At 38.1% G+C, this 23,193-nt stretch overlaps 1 pseudogene; it reads right to left on the reverse strand.

Annotated features, from left to right (window-relative positions):
- Nucleotides 1-7,016: 7,016 nt before the first annotated feature.
- Nucleotides 7,017-9,948, reverse strand: LOC109216113 (annotated as a pseudogene).
- Between the last annotated feature and the right edge of the window lie 13,245 nt (nucleotides 9,949-23,193).

Genomic DNA, 23,193 nt, shown 5'->3' on the forward strand with positions numbered 1-23,193 from the left:
TTTTTTTTTATTTTCTTCTTTTAGGTAGTGTAGTACCTCCCCCTTGGTTTTTCTTTTGACCACGGTTCTTTTCCAAGGGTTTTTCTTGAACCGGGTTAGGTAGATTTTTCTTTTATAGTTTTAGGATTAGATGGGTGAAGGTCAGAATGTAACCCCAAATGTGCACACTTGACAAAAAAACGAACTGAGGGTGCAATGTCTAAGCTTGTTTGTGGACTCATAATATATGCCTTAATTTTGCACATCTTGTCTTGCTTGAACACTCGTATAATGGTGTTGATGAACTGATTCGGAATGAGTTACATGCTAAGTGTGTGTGAGTTGTTACTTGCATCCTATGCTTGCATATGATACCTAGAACTTGCCCTGTGTGTTTGCAAAGTGAAATAGAAGTCGCTTGGTTTTAGAGATGATTGAGGAATTTCTTTGTGCAACCCTCTATACTTGAGAATCCACCTGTGCATATTACCATAGTTAACCCCTTTGATCCTGAAGCCTGTTCTTTGATAACCCTATAATGATCTAAATCGCTGTGTTTGAATAAGCTAATTGTTTGAACCTTTACCTCCTAGAAGCACTTGAATCACTAAAGAATATACAAAAAGTCAAAGTGTGGGGTGGGAGAGAGTTAGTGAAAAAGGGGAATCGAGAATGAAGGTTCTGGTTGGTGAGCTGGCAGTGTACAATAAATCTAAAAAAAAAAAAAAGAAGAAGCCAGTTGTACCTAAAGAAAAGTGGGGGTCACAAGTGAAACAAAATGTGGACTAATGATTGGGTTGAACATGAAAGTGAAACAAAAGGAAGTGTGTATTAAAAGTGATTAGGGAGGTTAGTCACTATATCCAAATATATCCTACCCGTCCCTTAGCCTACATTACAACCTATAAAGACCTCTTGATCTTTGACTGAATGGCTCGATTAGTGGAGTATTACACTAGGGGCAAGCTTATGGTGTGTCTGTGTGGCATGTGAATGCTCTTTGCTGAGAGCGAGTGAATTCTTTCTATATATGGTTCCTTGTTGTTGAATTTTATGTGTGTGTGGAACTTCTCTCAGCTTTTGTTTATGTGAGGGCATGTGACTCAGGAAGAAAAAGTGAGTTTTCACTTCTGTGGAGTAATTAGAGTGAGCACAAGTGTGTCTTGGCATGAGAGTCTGCATTTGAGATATGATTATGCACCGCTTAGGTCGATCTTTGATAATAGCAGGTGTGACATAAATTGGGGCAATGCATTGAGCAGTTAGGCCTAGAAGTGTGGTTTAGTTTGCTCGAGGACGAGCAAAGGTTTAAGTGTGGAGTGTTGATAATAGGTGAATTTGACTATAATCACACCGTAAATAATCACCTTCTTGTGTAGTTTTAATGCTAAAAGTGATAACAAAATGCTCTTATTAGTGCTTTTCATGATTTGCAGGTGATATGTGTACAAGGAAGGCTAAGGAGAAGTTTTGGAGTCAAAAATTGGAGAAAAGAGGCCAAATGTGTAAATTCCCAATGAAGCCACGCCCTGCCAGCCCTTAGAATTCAGAGAACTGGTTTGGCCGCGGTTCTACCGCGACCGCGGCAGAACCGCGGTGGAAAGCAGCTGCAGAACTTCAGTGATTCCGCGAGGGTGATTGGCCGCGGTTCTATCGCGACCGCGGCAGAACCGCGGCAGGCGCGAAAACTTCAGGGGTCAAAGTGTCAAATACGGGATTTTTAGACCTAAACCCTATTTAAAACATTAGACTTCGCCCAAGAGAGGCATGTATTGATTTTTAAGGTTTCTTAGCAAGGAAAACCATTGTGAGAGAATACTCTAAACATCTTTCTTCTTTCCTTTTGATTTTTATGATGAATTCAATCTTAGTTTATTTTCACATAGCCATGAGTAGCTAAATTCCTTGTCTAAGGCTTTGATGGAACCTATTGGGTGATGAATTTCTTGTTTATGTGAATACAAATTGCTAGTTCAATCTCTATTTGTTCAACTTCGTGTTTGTTGTAGTTAATTGACAGGATCCTCAACTAGCTGTGCCTATTTAGTGTGCATAACTTGGAAAAGAGTGCATATTTAGGGTATTGTTGAACAACACCACTCCTAGATTATTAGAGGAATCTATAATTGCGGGTTTAAAGGCGGGATTAGGGATAACGAAGCCTTGGGTGTAATCTAAAGTGAATCGTGCTAAATAAAGTAAGCTAGTGTATCTCGGGAGATTGCAATAGTAAATTACTGTGATTACTCGGGAGAGATTTGCGGTAAGATTAGCGTTCATGATTGATAGAGAGGTGTTGGTAAATTTGTATGAGCATAAACAGAAGGGATTCCATCAATAGGGGAAATCATTGCCTTAGCTTTTCCTCATAATTGTTTACAACCTTATTAGTTTAGTTTACAGCTATTTAGTTATTTGCAAGCTAGTTGTTAAAGAACACTCAACTGAGATTTGAATATTTGGGAAGCTGGTTCTAAAGAATTAGTGGGTCTGAAGATAGTGGTTGATAGGTTAACTCTCTGTGGATTCGACCCTGGGCGTAATACTCGGGTTATATTTGCAGCGTCCGCATTGTCCTTTTTATAAGGCATAGTTGGGCGTGATCAGCTATAAAGTATAAAAGGTATCTATAGGATGTAATATTTTAAAATGGTATTTATTTAAAATAAAAGGGTACTAAGGTTTTCTATAGGGCGTAAAAATTCCAAAAATATATCACACTATCGTATGTTTTTGGAGAAGATGATCTCTTATTGGTCAATGAGTTTCCATGAATTTTGGGTTATGCTTTCACCTAATTCATGGTGATTCATTGATTCAATTAGAGGTTGTTTTTTCTTACTAAGGAAGATTCATCCAAGAGCTTTCTTTAGACTAGTATTTAACAGCTAGTTATTTGGTAGTGTCAATTATTACTGCTTTCTCAGGACAAATCCTAATTTTAATTGTTATTAGAACTCATTTCGATTTTTTATTGATATTGAATTAATTGTTATGTAGAAAATTTTCTGATAATATTTTTCAGTTCTACTGATTGTCATGTTGTTTCTTATAAGATTTTATGTTTCATAAATTCAAGCTCCGTAAGAGATACAGATCAAATATCTACATTGGCTATAAATTGATTCCATTAGTTCTTTGTTTTATGTTTTAAGTGCACAATTTCAATTTGTTGGGAATATGTTTTGGTTATTCAAAAGGCTGATGTATTGGCAAATTTTGGGAGCCACATCCCCAAAACAGTTTCATGGTGTTAACTGTTAAGTGATTAGACCAAAAAATAAAGAGATGACTAGATCTAACAAATATGGTGCAAATTTTACTGAGTTTTGATAGAAATCAGCTACCTTCCTTTAGATTTTCACATTCTTCTTATTGATGCAGAGGGGAGAGGTCTCCCTTATTTTCCTTTTTTTTTTTTTGGATTTTTTCGAAAACTGGTATTTGAATTGGAGCCCGATTAAATTAGAATTCGCGCCAGAAAAATTTCACATTGGGATAAAGTACTCCCTAAATATAAATCGTGAATATTATTTGGATGGCCGTTTAAGTAATCAACTCGTTTTTGTAGTATAATTCATTTTTCGAGTGAAGTTAAAAACTACTCCCTCCGGTCCAATATAAGTGATATTTTTGTTGTTTTTATACATATTAAGAAATTCACCTTTTAACATTAATTAGCAATGTGATTGACCATATTAACCTTTACTATCTCTTCACATAACTCCTAACACATATACTCCAACATTATTTACTTCAAGGGCAATGTAGGAAAAAAATAATTAATTCATTCTTGAAATTTGGAAAAATCACATATTTTGGACCACAAATAAAAGGCCAAAAATCACTTATTGTGGACTGGAGGGAGTACATAAAAAGTGTCAGACGATTTTATGATATGACTTTAATTATTTGACTTTACTTATTTATTAGTACTAGTTTTATCGTACGCGCGTTGCGCGTGTACCTCGTTTCCATAAGTATAAATTTTGTAAAATAAATGCCTAAATGTAATATCAAAAATCGTATTTGAGTTATTATAAAATAAAAGTTAAAATTTTATAAGTTCATCAAAATGATGGTTGTTGTTCTTATTTAGCTAAGCCACGGAAGAAACCCCATTTACAAATGCTTTTAATCATCTCAATCAGTTTGTTTGACTTAAAATTTATTCCAGTTTTATAATTTGAACTTTAATTTTACAAATTACAATACTTCCTGTTTAGTTTCAACAAGAATGTTTCTTCTTATTTTATTTTTATTTTTTTGGTACACAGATATTTTAAGTTTAATTGCAAAAAGGAAAAAAAAAGATCTACTAACTGACACATGATGTTTGTTTTTTGCTGTCAAACAAAATAAATTTTACTCTATTCCTAATAAATGAAAAATCTCTATTGCAAAAGTAGAAATTGCTAAATTTTGGTTAAATATTTTTGTGAGATCTTTCATTCTCTGTCCAAGGACATAATTATGCATCCAAATGTTGTCTTTTTATAAAAGGGAGAAATTATGGTTGAAAACATATTTAAAATTTAATACTATCCAAGCATATGAGTGAAAATATAGGATTCATGGATGTGAATATCAGATTTAGAATTTTTTTTTTATCAATTATTACGAATATAGTATTTTATTTTTGCGTGTCTAACATCAGTTGACATTTAATTTGAAATGAAATTTTTTAAAAGCAAATTCGATTTAATTTAAAACATATATTTAATTGTCTATCTTACAAAAATACATTTTTGTCTATATTTAGTTCTCAATTAAATTGAACCATTTTAATAGTAACTCCAATTTGATTCAAAATAATATATTTAATTGTATATTTTGTTGAAAAATATTTTTGAGCAAAATTTTACATAGATACTTTGCTTGCTTATTTTTCTTAAAATATTTTTATGATATTTTCTCTTTTTGTATTAATTTTCAACTTACATGAAACATATTTATAATTGGCGCCTTCTCTTTTTAACCTTACATTAATTTATTATATTCACATATAAATGGAAAGAGCTTTAATATTACTTAGATTTTTGCATATATTTTTTTATTCATAAAGTTATATCTTTAAAAATAGTATTAATTTTGAACTCACTTTTGGAAAAAGGTTGGTGCAATTATTATAAATAGATTTCAACCGTAAAATTACTTTAGCATCATCATAGAGATGTAAATAATCTCACAAGGAAATCGTTATTCAATTTAAAGTTTAAATCGATATTTTATACCTAAATTAAAGAACTATTTAACGTTAAGTCTGGTGTTTACGGATTAAAGGAAAGTATTTAATTAATATAATATTATCCTAAATATTAGAAGTTTGTACATAGTTCAAATAAGGAAAATATTTAGATAACCTGAATTCTAATTGATTTCAAATTATTCCTAAATAGTAGTAGTAAATTAAGTAAATTATAAGTTTACAATTTTGTCCAATCTATAAGCTATTTTAAAGGGCAAAAAAGGCGAACGACATTTTGCTAAGGGCCTTCGTGCTTTTAATATAGTTGTATAGAGTATAGATAACTAGTTACACTCGTACCGAATATTTTATTGTTTCCTTTTCTTATTTGAATTTTTTTTTTTAAGAAGAAAACACAAAACAAATGAATTACCACATAACATTACTAACACACATACGCAGCACACAAACATAACACAAGCGCGCGCGCGCACACTGAAATCCCACTCCATGACCGCCACATTCAACAAACACTAAAAACGGTGCGCGATTCAGCTTTCCTTTTGCCATAACCGTAAAAGTAGCACCATAGAAACAAATACACAAACACCTTGCCTACACAAAACCATCCTTCCACCTTACAACCACACTGCTTATCAATCATTGTTGCTGTACAATCTCTTGCTGCACGGTGGTTCTTACATCAATAAAAAATTGGAGAAGTTTTTTGTTCTACAGAAGGTCCATTTCTACTCTGATTATTGTTTCAAATCATGCTTTAGTTAATTCCTGTGATTATCTTATTGTTATGATTTGCTTATTTGGCTGAATCACCTCGTTGAATTTGATCCCTAACTTTGAGATGCTGATATATGAATAAGGATAGTCATTCATATGGGAATTGGGGCTGTTAAATAAAATGGGCTGTAGATTGGTAAACAAGACTGAAAATTTGATTTTGGCATGAGGTGTGGAAGAAATGGGCAAATGGCCACTTTTTGGAACGTTAGTTAACATTTAACTAGTGTTTCAAAACTATTTAACTTTTAGCCGCATTTTGATGTGAAAATAAAATTTGAACAAAAATACCCCTATTTAAAGTACAGAAAAACTCTAGAAAAGCTTACTGAAGTTTGAAAATTATTTTCAATGTCGAGGAATTTTTCCTGAAGTTTGAAATATGTAAAACTGTGAGATGAACTTATGACTGTTAAAACTCCATGATTCCTGGAGTTTGAGCTGTAGTAGTTCAAATTCAATGAGAGAATGAAATCCAAGTGTATAAAGATGTGAGGAGCAATCATCTGTTACTTGTGAGGGTTGACTAGCAATGCGGACAAGGTTGGTGCCAAGGCCTAGACGATTGGTCCCAAGCAGGGGCGAAACTAGCACGTCGTTTATGGGTACGGCCGAACCCAGTAGCTTGGGTCTGAATCCTGTATTTGTCTTTGTAAATTCATTGAATATATATAAGTTATTAATTTAGAACCCAGCAACTTAAAAGGTCTAAAATCCCAATGTCATAAGCTTTAAATCCTGGCTCTGGCTCTAGTACCAATGCATGAGCGGTGCATGCACGTGACATGAATGCCAAGGCACGCGTGCTCCACATGACTGGTTGGCGCCAAAGCTGATTGTTTTGTTCCAAAACCACTCTAATGATTCTTCTCAAAATATTAACACCTGAGAGAAATCCTTGTTTATGGCTGGGACCTGAGAATAGATGCTGTGTTAACAAAAAGTAGTATAGTTCTTATTTTTTTGCTCACAGTCCAAGCAGAAATTAGTTTTTCTCCAAACCTTGCGCTAGTGATAACTTAGTCAACCATTTGAGAAGAAGATTGTGATGGAAATGTTCTTAAATTGCTCCTTGTTGAAAGAAATAATAGAGTCAGAGTAGGATATGAAGTCCTACGTGCTCAAAGTCATTGGTGTTGTGGCTTTACAAAGGATCACTGGACTGGATTTTTCCTAAATTGACTTCCAAATCCTGCCATAAGAGTTCCCTTAGCTTTGATACAAAAGTAAAATGGTGGTGTTTACAAAATAATACAAAAGCAAGTTTCTTATTTTAAATTGGTTTGATGCCATGGCATCACTCTTGACAAGGTTGATAAGGAGTAGCGATCAAGTACAGGTTGCTCTTTCTAGCACATGTTGCTCCAGCCAATTCAATCAAGTCTAGTTCACTTGGATTGATTCCATTTGGGAGTTTCCAATCAAAGTGATACAACAATTGAGCCAGTGGATAATAAACATTAGCTAAACCAAATGATATCCCAGGGCAATTCCTTCTTCCACTACCAAAGGGAAGATATTCAAAACTATTACCAACAAAATCCATAGAGTTGTGCTCAAATCTCTCAGGTTTAAAGCTTTCTGCATCATCCCAATATTTTGGATCTCTTCCCATAGCCCAAACATTAACCATGACTTTTGCTTTCAAAGGAATAGTGTAGCCGTTTATGTCTGTTTCTTCCCTACATTCTCTTGGGAGCAAAAGGGGAAATGGAGGATGGAGTCTGAAAGTTTCTTTAATGACCAACTTTAGGTATTTCAACTCTTCGACGTCATTTTCATCAAAAGTGTCTTTTCCTCTGAAGGCTTTTCTTACCTCTGTTTGAGCTTTGGCCAATACACTTGGATTCTTCATCATTTCCACCATGGCCCAGTCAATTGTTGCTGATGAGGTTTCAGTTCCCGCAGCAAACATGTCCTTCGTTTATAAGCCAGTAATGATGTCAAATTATCTTTTGCATGTTGTTTATTTTGTACAAACTTTTTTACCAATTTCTATTGAAATATTCAAATATCTTACCTAAACTAGATTTGTTCTACTACCTTTTGTTTTACACGGGAAGGAACTTTTAAATTCTCAAGGCCAATTCTTTTTTTTTTTTTTGTATCATGATATTATGCTACTATCTCATTATGCTAGAACTGCTGCATATTGGTGGTTGACATGATATTTTCATGGAAACAAATTCAAAATTGTCCTTGTAGAATACGAAATGATTTATATTTGTCATCCGTTAATAGTTAGGGTCATATCTAGTTATCCAGACCTGCTGTTACGAAAGTGCGCTACATATACCCTCATTGACTAACGGTCAAAGCTTACAGACTAACTAATCTCTTCTACATCTAACTATATTACTAATAACTGTTAATATTAATTTTTATCCCAAACCCTTTAACCTAGCAGAATAGATCCATAATGGATTCTTCACCTTAGCTTCACCCAGTAAATCATATAGTTTAAACTTTTATCAAATGATCATAAGTTAAGACTTCTTTATCATCTTGAAATAAAGTTGCAGTAAGAATAAAAATAGCAATAAGAAAGAAAGATGGTCTAAACCAAACGAAGAGTTGGATGAATCGTGCCCTTTTCTATAATGATTCTTCATAGTTGAATGAAAATGAAGATTTTTGAGAGTATTGCAAAGGGAGTTATATGAGTAGACTTGGTGGTAGGGAAGAAGAGAAGAATATAAGTATTCGTGGACTTTTAGAAGAAAAAACAATGGGTGTTTTTGGGTCAACTTTTCCAGCGGCCGTGGTGGCGGTGATAACAAAGAAGAAGGTGGTGATGGAGAAGATATAGCAAGATATGTTTTATTTTTTTTAAATATAGAAATGAGTCACTTTTTTGGAACAAACTTAAGAGGAAAGAACGTAATATAAAATGGAACATGATAGAAGATAATAATAAGGGTAGAATTGTGCAATATATTGTACTTACAAAGATAATGGCTTTAATGTTGTCGTTGGTGATAGGAAATTGAAGGCCTCCCTCTTTCAGAAGTCTTAGCAGGACATCAATTAAACCTTCACCTCCTACTTCACCAGGTGCAATTTTCTCGCGCTCGTTGATGATGTTTTCAAGAATGGCATCTAACCCATGGTGGACATCCATAATTTTACCCTTCATTCCACAGAGCACATGAAGAAATTTCAGTGATGGAAATATATCGGCCACATCAAATCCTTCCATTAAGCCTGACACTTTTTTCACTAGTACTATAAGTTCATCTTGCTCCTTGTATACTTTCCCAAATGTCGATCTACATGTCATAGAGCTTGCGAATTGATAAATCCTTTTTGTTGCATTAACTATCTCACCAGAAGATGATTGGAAAAATTCAATCATACGATGAACTTCATCTTGTCTAATGGAGCCGAATGACTTAACATTTTTGACACTGAGTAACTCTAAGAGACAAATTTTACGCATTTGTCTCCAATAATCGCCATAGGGGGAAAAGACAATGTCGGTCCCTTTGTAACAAACAATCTCGCCAGCAACAAGTAAAGGCCTAGATGCAAAAGCGAGGTCATGAGTTTTTAGTACTTCTTTTGCCATCTCAGGGGAAGTAACAGCAACTAGAGAAACTTCACCTAGTTGAAGGTGCATAATTGGTCCATATTTTTTGGCTAAATCTCTAAGGACATGATGTGGAGGTCCACCTATCAAATGAAGCATGCTTCCAATTAAAGGTAATTTCCATGGACCTGGAGGCAATTTTTGGTTTGTCTATTGGAATTCTTCCATTTCCTCAATAAAAAGAGGAAAGAAACAAAAAGAAATAGGGAAAAGAAGTTGAAGAACTGCATTTGGGAGGGTTATTTGGTCTGATTGGTTCTGCAAATTAGTACTGTTGCATATATAAGCTCTTTTATGGGCATTTTGTTTTGGCAAGAAATGGGATTTGTCTGGTCAAATTAAATATGACAGATGCATTTTTTACAGCAACTTTTGTTTATTCCCATGCGATCACATAAATGATTTAGATGACTTAAAAATGAGGTAAGCAACATTATTTTAATAGAATAATTGTTTTGGAGCCGAATATGAAGTTTATTTTTTATGGCAGAATGGCCTGGTAGACTCCTATACTTGCTCAGGTTTGTCATTCCGGTCCTTATATTCTGTGGAGTTTCATCTAAATCAATGGCGAAGCCAGAATTTTTCTTAAGGGTGTTCAAACTTGAAATAAGTAAAAAAAAACCGACAAAGGGTGTTCAGTATATGTTATGTACCTCTAAAACGTAATATTTTACCTATATAGGCAGAATAATTTTTCGATAAAGGGTGATCAATTGACCACCCTAACCATAGGGTGGCTTCGCCCCTGATCTAAACACTTCTAGTTTATCGAAATCCATTTCATAAATCCCTCTGATCGTTGACCGAGCTTAGTTGGAATTTGTTTTGCTGAGTTAGATAATTGCGTGGTCACACGCTCTTAAAAGTGGTGCGTCAATTATTTTGATTAAAGAAATTATTAGAAAAATTATAAGAAAAAGAAACGATAAAAATAAATGAAAAAAAAATTGAAATAAACCTAAAGACCCCAACCCCCTTCCACCTCTGCTTTCCCGTCATGACCCCTTTCTGTCATAGCCCCTTCCAACACCCATGTTCCCCTCTTCCTATCTTCTTCTTCCTCATCCCTTTCCGCCCAACACATTTTTTTGCCTCCCTTCCCTTTATTAGGCTTTGACATTAAACAAAATTACCAACAATAAAATGTTTTATTAATTTCACTTTTAAATCCCCTTTTGGCCTTCTCCCTTTCGTCATCCTCCATTTTTAACTGTCATCCACCACCAAGATTGAGGCTCTTCACTAATGATTTGCCACGGTCAAATATTTTTCAATCAATTAACTTCGATGAGTTTCTTAAGAAGAATATGAAGGTTAATATTGTTTTGGTAAGTTTTATGGGTTTTTGGGTGAGAGTGAAGGCAAAAAAGAGATTAAAAAAACGAATCTGTTTTATCTTTATTTGAGATATTTTTTCTGCCTAAAATATGATTTCAGATCTGTTTAGAGGGAGCTTTTGAGAAAATAGGATAGAGGAATAGATTATGAAATAGAAAAGGGACGGAATGAAGGAGTTTCATGGTGGCCGAAGAGAATTTTCGGCCATGGCAGTGGAGAATAGTAAGAAGAAAGTGACGGTGGGGAATTAAAGAAAAATAAATAAAAAGTCAAAAAGAAAAATGGTAAGTCAAAGTGATTTTAGGTTTTTTGTCTAAATAAAAAATGATCTGGCATATTTTTATCTCATGTGGATTCTGACATAGCGCGATTGAGTGACACACACCGTCAGAAGGATTTGAGACACTCGTTTTGATCAGGTATAAGTGTTTAGATGAAACTCTATCAAGTATAGGGACTGGGATGACAAATCGAAAAAGTACAAGTGTCTAATAGGCTATTCTGCCATTTTTATCGATGAAGTTCTTAATAAGACAAATGTTATGAAACAATAAAAGAAGAAAAGTATTGCAGGGAAAAGTGGGGAGAGAGAATTCTTATTAATATTTGGGATGAATTACAATAGAATGGAACCCTCTATTTATAGGGAGAGGGTGACTTAGCCACCAAACAATGAACCCTAGAATCTCTCTAAATATAGACATTCACCATAAATAGAACTCTATTTATAACACTCCCCCTTGAATGTCTATTCAACAGATAATGTGCCTCATTAAAACCTTAACTAAAATAAAACCCAGTGGGAAAAAAATTCTAGTAAAGGAAAAAGAGTACACATATCTAATAATACGCCTTTTGGTTGCCTCGTTAAAAACCTTGCAAGGAAAACCCAGTGAGACAAAACCTTGTAAGGAAAAAAGAGTACAACGCGTATTAACTCCCCCTGATGGGAGCATCAATTCACATCCTTGAGCATTTGCATTCCAATCTTGCGCACCATCTTCAAAAGATCTTTGGTATAGATTTGATAAACAAATCAGCCATATTGACTTGAATGAATATTTTGCACCTTGAAATCATCATTCTTGATAGAGATGTAATGTCTGCATATAATGTCGTGGAATAACTTTTCAATATCTCCATAGAGGTATTCTCGCTATCACATTATCATGCTTATAGTTATAGCAAGATACATATGTGCACAAATTGCACTGAGGATGTGGTACTTCAAGATCGAGAATTGTATATGCTTCAAGCAATTTAAATCCTTCAAGGATTGTCATATAAGTCATATAATAGGCTTTAGTTAGATGCATATCAGGTTTTCATGTCACGCTAGACAAATAAGATATCGAAAACTGATTGCACATACCATTGACTTTATACTTTCAAGTGTTTAGCAGGTCCAAATATTTGTCTTTCATATGAAACCAATTCTATTTGAATTGTCTCTCTTCTATTTGGCCAATATTTTTTGTGTCTATATTCGACAGACTTAAGATCCTCATCTATACTTAGCGCTATCATAGATATCGTCGACGAACATTTTATATCGGTTTCAGCCTCCTTATTTTTCATAAAGACATAACTTGGAGATCTCTTCATTCATATATTCAGGTACCTGAATCTCTCATGAGATTTTATGAAGTGTTATGTCATGTGATCTTCTAGATCACTTGCCTCCTTTATTATGATCATTTTGATCATTTGCTCATCTTCTTTATCAAGAAGTTTATTTGAAACCGATTTGTCTATACGCTTTAAGCGTACCATAGATTTTGGCCTTCTAGGACATATTCTAATAGGAGCATTTGCAGGAGTGAGAATATAATTACTTTCTTGGGCCAGCAAATGCGTCCGGCATGCTTTGCAATATATTGCAAATGAATTATCATTTTATGAACTTAAAGTTCATATTATATTATTCGGGGATCTAGATGTACAAATGATAATTCATTCCACGTAACTTTTTCTCAACTGTTGTATCTTGTCTCCCCCTCATGTTAGAAAAACTAATTAATTCAAGTATTTATTCTCATCCTGTGAAATATTTATTCTTTACATTAATTCAAGTATTTACAGTAGTTTTAGAGGCCTTACAGTGAATCCGTAATTCCTCGTCGTGGTATTTACAGATATTATTTATTATTACTATCATCATCTCACCACCAATAAAATTTCTCTTTTAAATACTGAAGATTAAAAAACACCATCCATCAATGGCACCCACTTTATTCTCCATTCTTGGCTATCCAAACACTCCAGAAGAGTGGCCCTTATACTCTCTATACTGTGACATCAGGATTATTGAATTAAATACAACAAGAATTTAACGATTCCATTGCCGCAGATGACCTTAATTTTGTACCAAATGGAGATCGAAGATAAGTACCGGGTGATGAATAGTGAGAGGTGAAGAAAAGGGTTCTCTGATGTGAAAAAAATTATAGAAGACAAAAAGAAAGTAGGTAAAGCTGTAGGTTTTGGACTGAGATTTAGAAGAAGAGAGGGGAAAGATGAAATGAAGAAGAGGAGGAAAGAAGAAAAAGAAAAACCAGAAGAGTAAAAGAAAAGTAATGAAGAAGATAGATGAACGGCGGGGAAGGGTATCCAATGTGGATAAAGAGTGTATTGGGTGATACCCTTTTTTGCTTGAGCCCGACCGGGTTGGGTCCGGTCCGGAGCGAGTCGGGGCCATCGAACCCGACCTGGATGCAAGGTAGAACGACGGCCACGTCTACAACCGAGGTCGAGTCATTTCGAGACCGTTACAGAGCTCGATATGAGTCACCACCGGATGGAGAAACACACAAGGTCGGAAGCCGGACTCGTAACGGATAACCAAGCGTCGCCGGATATCTCGCCCAAACGTGATTTTCTCAACCACTTCAGGCCATTAAGGCGTAATTACAGGGATCCACGATGTAATCAATTTACCTACCTTATTTTTACCCTTAATCAGAATGTATAAAAGGAGATCTCTCTAAATTCTTGAAGGCATCAAGCACAATTGTTCTAAGCAATATTATATTCTGCGATTATTTACTTTAACAGAAATTGTTGAGTCTTTATCTTTATTTTTCCTCAACCTAAAAACCTTTTGTATCTTTTAGTTCACGGATCCTTAAAACCCCATATAAATTCAATTGTTATCCGGATTCGAGGGTAAACAGTTTGGCGCCCACCGTGGGGCTAAGGATATTGGTGAGCTCTTTGATACTCTTTCTTGACGCATCACAATACACTGGTTCTTTGCAAAAGAGCCCATATTACATTCAAATTACCAACTCATAGAATGGCACAATCAATTAACAACGAACTTGAACAGCAGACAGGAAACAATGGAATGCCCGGGCTCGAAAACCCGATAGATGCCGGTTCCCGGATGGCGCTCAACACTGATCAGGCCTCCGGATCATCGCATAGCGTCCGGGGAGAGGACGATTCGAGGGCCCAGGCAGTCGGCGAAGAGACTATCAACCTTAAAATGATTTTTGACATGCTGCAAGCCCAGCAATCGGCTATAGCTCAGCTCCAGAGCCGGGTCCAGGAGCCCCGTGCAGCTGCAATCATCAATCCAACCCCAGTACAGCCGGAACGGGGTGGGCCGGATGCTGATTCTGCGGTTCTTAGGAGGCTAGAAGAACTGACCGAACGAATCGAAAAGGGGGAGGAAAAAATCGAGGCCAACAATAAAAAAGTAGAAACATACAACTCCAGGGTCGACCAAATACCAGGTGCACCTCCGGTCCTGAAGGGCCTTGACGCTAAAAAGTTTGTACAAAAACCGTTCCCATCCAGTGCCGCCCCAAAACCTATCCCTAAGAAATTTAGAATGCCCGATATCCCGAAATATAATGGGACCTCGGACCCAAACGAGCATGTGACAGCGTACACATGCGCGATTAAGGGAAACGATCTCGAAGATGGGAGGTCTTATGTTCGAATGTGCCTCGAGGAGGTCTTATTTTAACCATAAGTCCTCGAGAAGGCGGGTCCAAATTCATAAAATCTCAAAAAAGAGGTAATACCGGCTTCATCATCGACTTCACTAAAAGGCGAAGTATACTTGAACTTGTAAGACCTTAAGAAAAAGGCGTAAAATCGATACAAAACCTGAAGGTCAAATTGTGCCCGAGTCCGAACCCACTCACTCGGGGACTGCTTCGAAGAAACCTAAGGGTTAGACTTCACCCGAGCTCGAACCCACTCACTCGGGGACTGCTTCGAAGAAACCTAAGGGTTAGACTTCACTCGAGCTCGAATCAACTCACTCGGGGACTGCCTTGAGAAAACCCAAAGGTCGAAGTTCACCTGAGTTCGAATACATTCACTCGGAGACTATTTCGAAAAATATAAAGGACTACCATCGTTCCAAAAAGATAAAAGGCAAAGTAATAACAAGATTGAAAAAGGAGCAATAAATGGCAAAGGGCAGTGTTGCATAAAAAAGCTCGCTACCGGAGCAATTACATAAGAGGGGAAAAACAAAACAAAGCCTAGCCTATTCCCGGAGTCAATCGGAGCCATCCTCGAATTCTTCGGGGAACGTCGCCCTTCTCGAAGCGTCCTCAGCTTCGGCGGCTTTGGCGACGTCCGATGCAAGATCGAAACCGCGACGTTGGAGTTCAGTAAGAACTTCAAGCCGGGCCTGACACTTCGCATATTCGGCTAACATTCTTGACTGCTGGTTGGCCGCATCAGCATCGGCCCTATATTGGGCCACCATATCGTTGGCAGTCTCCTCGGCCTGAGAAACTTTAGCCTCAGCTTCCCGAAATCGATTGGTCCATAGCTCAATTTCAAGGACTCGAGCCTCATTGGCCAACGTCAAGTCCGCAACCTCTTCCCGAAGGGAAGTCTTCTCCGACTCCAACTGTTGCACCCGGGCTTCCAGTTCGGCTTTGTTCTCATTAAGTTCGGCTCTGCTCTCGTCAAGCTCGGCCTTAACCCGATTAAGCTCGGCTTGCACCCCCCTTAGCTTACAACCGAGCTCTTTCTTTGCTTCCTCCAGCCGGATAGCACAGGACGCGTGCTCTTTATTCAAAAGGTCCAATCCGGTCCGGCTTTCTAGCAGCTTCTCTTCAAGGACCCGGCGCCCCTCTCGCTCCGCCTCCATTTTGTCCTTGATTCGGAGGAACATCGAGTGATATAGCACCGATGCCTGCAAAGGAAAAGTCTAAAGAGTCAGTACTGGGTCACAAGGCAAAAATATTAGAAATAAAGGAAGAAGCAAATACCTTGAGCTGCGCCTGCTGGGCTTCGTTGAAAAGGCATGTCCAATCTACAGCCTCGGTCGCAGCCCGGTCTTCCTCCGTCATCAGATGATGAAGATAGCTTGCAACCCCGACCGGGGGCCCCAGAGCCCGGACGTCTTTGGGGATAGCAAAAGTTACTATCCTGTTACAGTCCGGGTCCAGGCTCGGAGCTGGAAACCTATCAACAAGCTTGTTGACGGCCGAAGTCCCACTTGATTCGGCCTGAAGGTCTTTCCGGGGGATTTCGAGCCCGAAAGTGTTGGCGGAGGGTACCCCATCAAAAAAGGTCTCGAAGCTACCTCCCATCATCGGGATGTCGTCCGGCAGCTGCCCCCAAGTCGAGGAAGATGGGGGGGACGTAACCGGGTGATCGGTACCCGGGGATGCCCGCGCAGGGGCCGAGGGTTCACTAGCATCCTCAACCCTCACGTCCTCGGGAGGAGCCTCAACTGGATGGACCACCGGCTCAGGGTCCGGTCGAATGGACCGGTGGCGGACGAGCTCCGGCTGCTCCTCATCGTCATCCTCTTTGTCATCCTCTTCCTCGGAGGACAAGACGATTTGGCTTTTTGGTTTGCGGGCGGCCCTTTTTGTCCGCTTAGTCTTCCTTTGAGGCTCGTCCGTACCGGACTCCCCGGGCCTTTTATTTTCTCCCGGAACCGGAAGGGGGCATAGTATTGAAGACCTCATCTCCGCGTCCTTGGGCAAGCCTGCAAAACACGAGGGTTATGATGCATTCCCGATATACAGGAAAAAATGCGCTACCGGTCAAAAAGAAGGCTTACCATGGTTTTTCGCCTCCCACCGACCTTTGGAGATTTCCTTCCAGTTTCGCTCCGAATATGGCCGCTGGGCCACTATCTTGTTTACCCAGCCGGCCAGATCCTTGACGGCAGCTGGAGTTTGGGTCACCGCTGCACAAGAAAAGGGGGTTTCAGGAAGAAGTTGAGGAAAACACGCTCTAAAAGATGAACAGTGAGAAAATACTTACGTTTGAGGTTCCACCTCTCCGGAAATGGCATGCAATCGGCCGGAATCAGGTCGGACGTCCTGATCCGGACAAACCTGCTCATCCAGCCTCGATCTTTGTCTTCATCGATGCTGGAGAATGGGGGTTTGCTAGCCCGGCGGGCCAGTTTTATTAATCCCCCTCGAAATATTCGGGGGCTGTATAGTCGAAGAAGATGGTCGAGGGTAAAGGGGAAATCGCCCTCGACTCTCTCAACAAAAAACCGAAAGAGATATACGATCCGCCACATCGAGGGGTGGATCTGACCTAAGGTCACCTCGTACCGCCGGCAGAACTCCACTATGATGGGTTCTAAGGGGCCTAAGGTGAAGGGATATGTATATACACTAAGATATCCTTCAACGTGAGTCATAATCGACTCGTCACGGGAAGGGGCGACCAGGTCTTTCCCTTCCCATCTACATTCAGCCCTCACCCGGTCTAGGCAACCGGGAGTGATTAGACTAATATACTCCGATGCCGGTTCGCCGCGGCCCGGGACCGATGATGGGTTTTCAACCTGGAAGTCGGCAGATACCGAGCAACCAGTCGGTGTGAATGCTTTCAATGGGGGTCTGGTGCATGTCATCAGATCTAGCGGGGCTCGCGGCCGAGCTTGGTCTAGAAGGAACACTTTGTGAAGTTTTCGCCATTTCTTAAAGCTTTACGAAGAGATGAAAAGAAAATACAACCAACGCAGAATTTGAGAAAGATAGGAAATGTTGAACCTGGAAGGGTCGTTTATACTTTTTCCATGAGGCGGTGGCACGAATCGCGAAGCCACAGACACGAAGCGACAGATAATTAAGAGAAGCATTAAATGCCTGCAGCAGGCGTGGTCAGAGCACTCGATGGCTTTTTCACCTGGCGTATGGCCATACGTCACGGGCATCACGTCACCGGTCATATCGTTTATTATCATTACTCTCTAATAAACGAGGGGACTATTTGTATTGGGTGATACCCTTTTTTGCTTGAGCCCGACCGGGTTGGGTCCGGTCCGGAGCAAGTCGGGGCCATCGAACCCGACCTGGATGCAAGGTAGAACGACGGCCACGTCTACAACCGAGGTCGAGTCATTTCGAGACCGTTACAGAGCTCGATATGAGTCACCACCGGATGGAGAAACACACAAGGTCGGAAGCCGGACTCGTAACGGATAACCAAGCGTCGCCGGATATCTCGCCCAAACGTGATTTTCTCAACCACTTCAGGCCATTAAGGCGTAATTACAGGGATCCACGATGTAATCAATTTACCTACCTTATTTTTACCCTTAATCAGAATGTATAAAAGGAGATCTCTCTAAATTCTTGAAGGCATCAAGCACAATTGTTCTAAGCAATATTATATTCTGCGATTATTTACTTTAACAGCAATTGTTGAGTCTTTATCTTTATTTTTCCTCAACCTAAAAACCTTTTGTATCTTTTAGTTCACGGATCCTTAAAACCCCATATAAATTCAATTGTTATCCGGATTCGAGGGTAAACAAAGAGCTTTTTTTTTAAACTTTCACGTGGCTATCATTTATTTGTCTGATTTGCTACATCCGAGGCAATTGTTGTCACGCGCCTGACTTATTTATACATATTGTCTAGGTGCTTAATAGGCACAATTTTGTTATGGTTGGAGTATTCAATAAGTACATGTCCTAGTTAGAGTGTCTAAATGGAAATTAGAGCCAAGTTTAAGATATGTATTTGGCCTCTATTGAATTCTCCGTTGAGGTTCCATTTTCTTCTTTCTCTCTCTTCCTAATCTTTTTTTTGGCTTTTTGTCGGTAGTTATTACGATTATTTATCTCTTTTAGCTTATTACAGATCAATTAATAAATAAATTCTTTTTACTATGTGCACAAGTCAAAATACGAATTACTAAAACCCTTTGTTTCTCTGGACTCTCAACTTCAAAGATGAAGTTTGAAGCTCTGCACCATAATTTCTTGAATTCTTCGTTGAAGTTCCATTTTCTTCTCTCTCCCGCTATATTTTTTTTTTCTTTTGCTTTTGACCAGTGGTTATTTGGGTTATTTTTTTTTAATCTTATTACAAATAAATTAATAAATAAATCCCCTTGCAACGTTCACAAGTTCAAAATACGACTTATTATAAAAAAAAAAAAATTCCACTGGCCTCTTGACTGCGCACAAGTCAAAATACGAATTATTAAAACCTTTTTTCTCCTGTGGACTCTCCACGTTAATGCTGAAGTTTGAGGTTAAAATATCATGGTATAGCCAGTTTTCACACTGGTCAATGAAAAATAGCCAGCGTTTATCAAGTCAATGAAAAATAGCCACTATTTTGCTGCAACAGGGATCGGTCCAGTATAATATACGAGAGTTCTGGTGCATTTGTGTACGAACTCCAGCATATTATGCTAGACCGGTATACTTTGCTAACTCCTGTAAAATTTGCGGGAGACTGGAGCACCAGTGCTCCAAACTCCAGTATATTATACTGGACAATTATACTTGCTGGAACTCCCGTAAAATTTGCGGGAGTTCCAGCATAATTATGCTTGAACTCCCGTAAAATTTGCGGGAGTTCCAGCATAGTTATCCTGGAACTCCCGTAAAATTTACGGGAGTTCAAGCATACTTATGCTGGAACTCCCGTAAAATTTGCGGGCGTATTTTTCCGGATTTTGAACAGTGTTTTCGCTCAGATTTAAAGTGGCTAAATTTCGATGACTTTTGAAACTTGGCTATTTTTCAACGACCAGTGGTAAATCTGGCTATTTTTGAATTTCTCCCAAGCCACCACCAAAAACAATTAATAAGAAAAAACAAAGACACAACTTTTAATGCTCCCTCTGTTCCAGTTTATGTGAACCTATTTCCTTTTTAATCCGTTCCAAAAAGAATGATCCATTTCTAAATTCGGTAAAGGGTCAAAAATATCCTTCTACTATCATTTATTGTTTAAATGTATCCTCCGTTATACTATTGGGTGAAATTTGTCCCTACCGTCAAGCAAAGTTCTAAATATACCCTTAGTTTAACGAACTTGCCACGTGGAGGTAAGTGAAAGTTTACCCAACCCACAACTTAAAAAACCTATACCCATTTGGATAAAACCGTGACCCGTTGTACTTCATTCTAATGATAAGTAGATCCAAAAAGTTCAATCCAAATCTCCGCCATCTTTTCCGCCATGCGCCGCTGCCGGAGAACTTCAAATCAGCCGATCTTATGTCCATCTTCTCCTCTCGTCTTTCTCTATAAAAATCTGAAACACAAATCCCTTGATTCTTTCTCCATTTCAGGTATTTGAAGAAAATGAAATGGCTTATTCCGGCGACCACCTTCTAGAATAATTCCAACATCTAAAGACGATGCCACCTGAAAGTTCGATTTGTAATGACTTTGACCTCTGGTACCACGATGATGACACCTGAAAGTTCAAAAACTTTAAAAAAAATTCGGGCAACTTGAAAATGCAAAACTGGGTGTTGGTAAAATGAGAGTTTCTTGAGTACTTACACTATGACTTATTTTTACTTACTTTTACTTTATTGATTTAGGAACCTGAGAGAATCAATTGTCGATTTAGTTTTGAACTTTGATGAATGAATTCTACTTTGCTGCTAGAAAGTTTTCATAACGTGCGATTATTGTGAGCACAAAATTGGAATCGTTATGCCATTAGATCAGGCGATACAAACCATTTACACTAAGGTTTGATTGTTGTTTCACCGCGATAGTTTGTGTTGTTGTATAAGAGATTGTGTTTAACAGGGAGAAGAGGTGTGGACTGTGGTGGTCTCTAGGCTTTTACACAAATTGAAGAATATGATCAGTAGAAAAATTGGATGACTGTGGAAGTAGTTCAGCGACAACGACATTCAATGGTTGAATCTGTTTTGGTGAAAGAAAATTATGGTGAACGCAGGTCGAATTGGATAGGGAAATTATTAAGAAATATGAGCGGTGTTCATCTACAGAAATAAAGAAGCAAGAGCATAGGCAGAGGGTGGTTTCCAACTTTGCTTGGGTCATGGGTTTTAAAAGGGTATGGGTTTTTTAAGTTGTGGGTTGGGTCTTTCACTTAGAAGCCTCCACGTGGCAAATCTGTTTAACTAAGGTATATTTAGAACTTTGCTTAACGGTAGGAGCATATTTAACCCAATAGTATAACGGAGGATACATTTAAACAATAAATGATAATAGAGGGATATATTTGGCCCTTTTCCCTTGAACAAATATACCCCCAAGTTAACGGAGGGGCCACGTGGCGGCATTTAAGACAATCGGTCCATCCGGTATTATTTTCAAATTGAACTCGAGCCGATCTAAAAAATAGACCCGCGTAAGGATTAACAGCCTAAACCCTAATTTTTTCGCTCGTGGGGATGTGGCTGCCAATTGCGATCACATTTTTCCGGACCACTTGAACCAATATTGCGAGGTTGCCAATACTCCGACGGCGAGCTACGGCGATCTCCTTCTCCCCCGAATCAAGCTGTAGATCTCCTTTCTTTTACTCTCTTTCTATTGACTCTCCCTAGAACCCTAATTAAAGTTGTTCCTTAATTGGTAAAATTAGGTATTAATTCCTTCTCTTCTTTCTTTTTCGTCTACTCTTATTGCATATGGAAATCCTCAAGCCATTTTTTTTTTATTTTTTCAAGTTAATTCTTCGTTCTTATTTGCTTTCGATGTTGTAATTGCTTCAAGGGTTTGTTGGGTACTAATCTCCCTTGAACTATTACTAATAAATATTCTGCGAATTTTTTTTATTTATTTAAAGAAGAAACATAAGAATTTGGAATCAATGAATTTTGAGTATGTTAGAAGTCCTAACTAAATTTACTTATTTGCATTCTGATTTATTCTCCTATTTGCAATCTGTGATGTGTAGGGATTACATATAAGCAAGAGAGAAATTCTCTGTCTCACAGTCTAAGCCCTATAAATTTTGTAAGACTCCAATGGTGTTTAAGTTTTTGAACAAGAAGGGATGGCACACGAGGAGTCTTCGGAACACTGAAAATGTATGGAAAGCAGAGCAAAAAAATGAAGCCGAACAGGAGAAGTTGGAGGAGCTCCGCAAGCAGATCCAGGAGGAGCGTGCTGTTAATCCTTAACTGGGTCTAATTTTTAGGTCGGGTAGCGGGTATTGGATCGGGTCCAATTTAATAATATCAGATGGACCAATTGTCTTAAATGCCACCACGTGGCCCCTCCGTTAATTTGGGGGTATATTTGTTTAATAGTAAGACGGTAGGAGTATTTTTGATCGAATAGTATAATGAAGGATAATTTTAAACAATATTCAATAGTAAAGGGATATTTTTGACCATTTTCTGTTCTAAATTTGGTAACAATTTAGCTTAAAATTACAATTCTACCCTTAATGAGAAGCTTTTATAACTACACAAATATTTTGGGCCCTTTTTGACTTGTTTAGGACCACAAATTCTAAAAGTCTATTTTTTTAAACTCCGTGCCAATTCAAACAGGTTGACATTTAAATTGGAACGAGGGAGTAACAAAGATAATGACCCCTCTTATTCCACCAACTGAAACTGAGGTGTTCAGTTGGTGTCTTGCTTCTTTTCTAACTGACGCGACCCTGCCCCACTCCCTCCATTTCCTTCATCAAGTACACATTTCAAACACATCCACACACACACTAATTCAAGAGTAGGAGGTAGAAGCTAAAATTAGGGCTCAAAGCTGCATTGCAAACTTAAGGGCCGAGCTCTCCTTCCACTTTTACTTCAATTTTAGTTGCTCAATCCGGGTATGTATTTTCCCAGTTTGTATTGTAATGAATTGGTTTAATTATGGTGAAAAAAATGATCTTTTTCAATCGTGTGAAGTAATCAATTGTGGAAGTAGTACAATTTCTGAGCATGATTTATCATCGGGAAATGTGGGTCTGAATTGTTGTTGATTTCTATGAAATTTGATTTCCTTGGCGGTGACGATTGTTGCCGAGAGAATGCATGCGTTGTTGTTGCTGAGTTTCTCGGGGACATCTGCATGCCTGACTGCGACGCAAATTATATTCTCACGACATGT

This window comes from Nicotiana attenuata, unplaced genomic scaffold, assembly GCF_001879085.1.
Source record: "Nicotiana attenuata strain UT unplaced genomic scaffold, NIATTr2, whole genome shotgun sequence".
In the NCBI taxonomy this organism is placed as follows: domain Eukaryota; kingdom Viridiplantae; phylum Streptophyta; class Magnoliopsida; order Solanales; family Solanaceae; genus Nicotiana; species Nicotiana attenuata.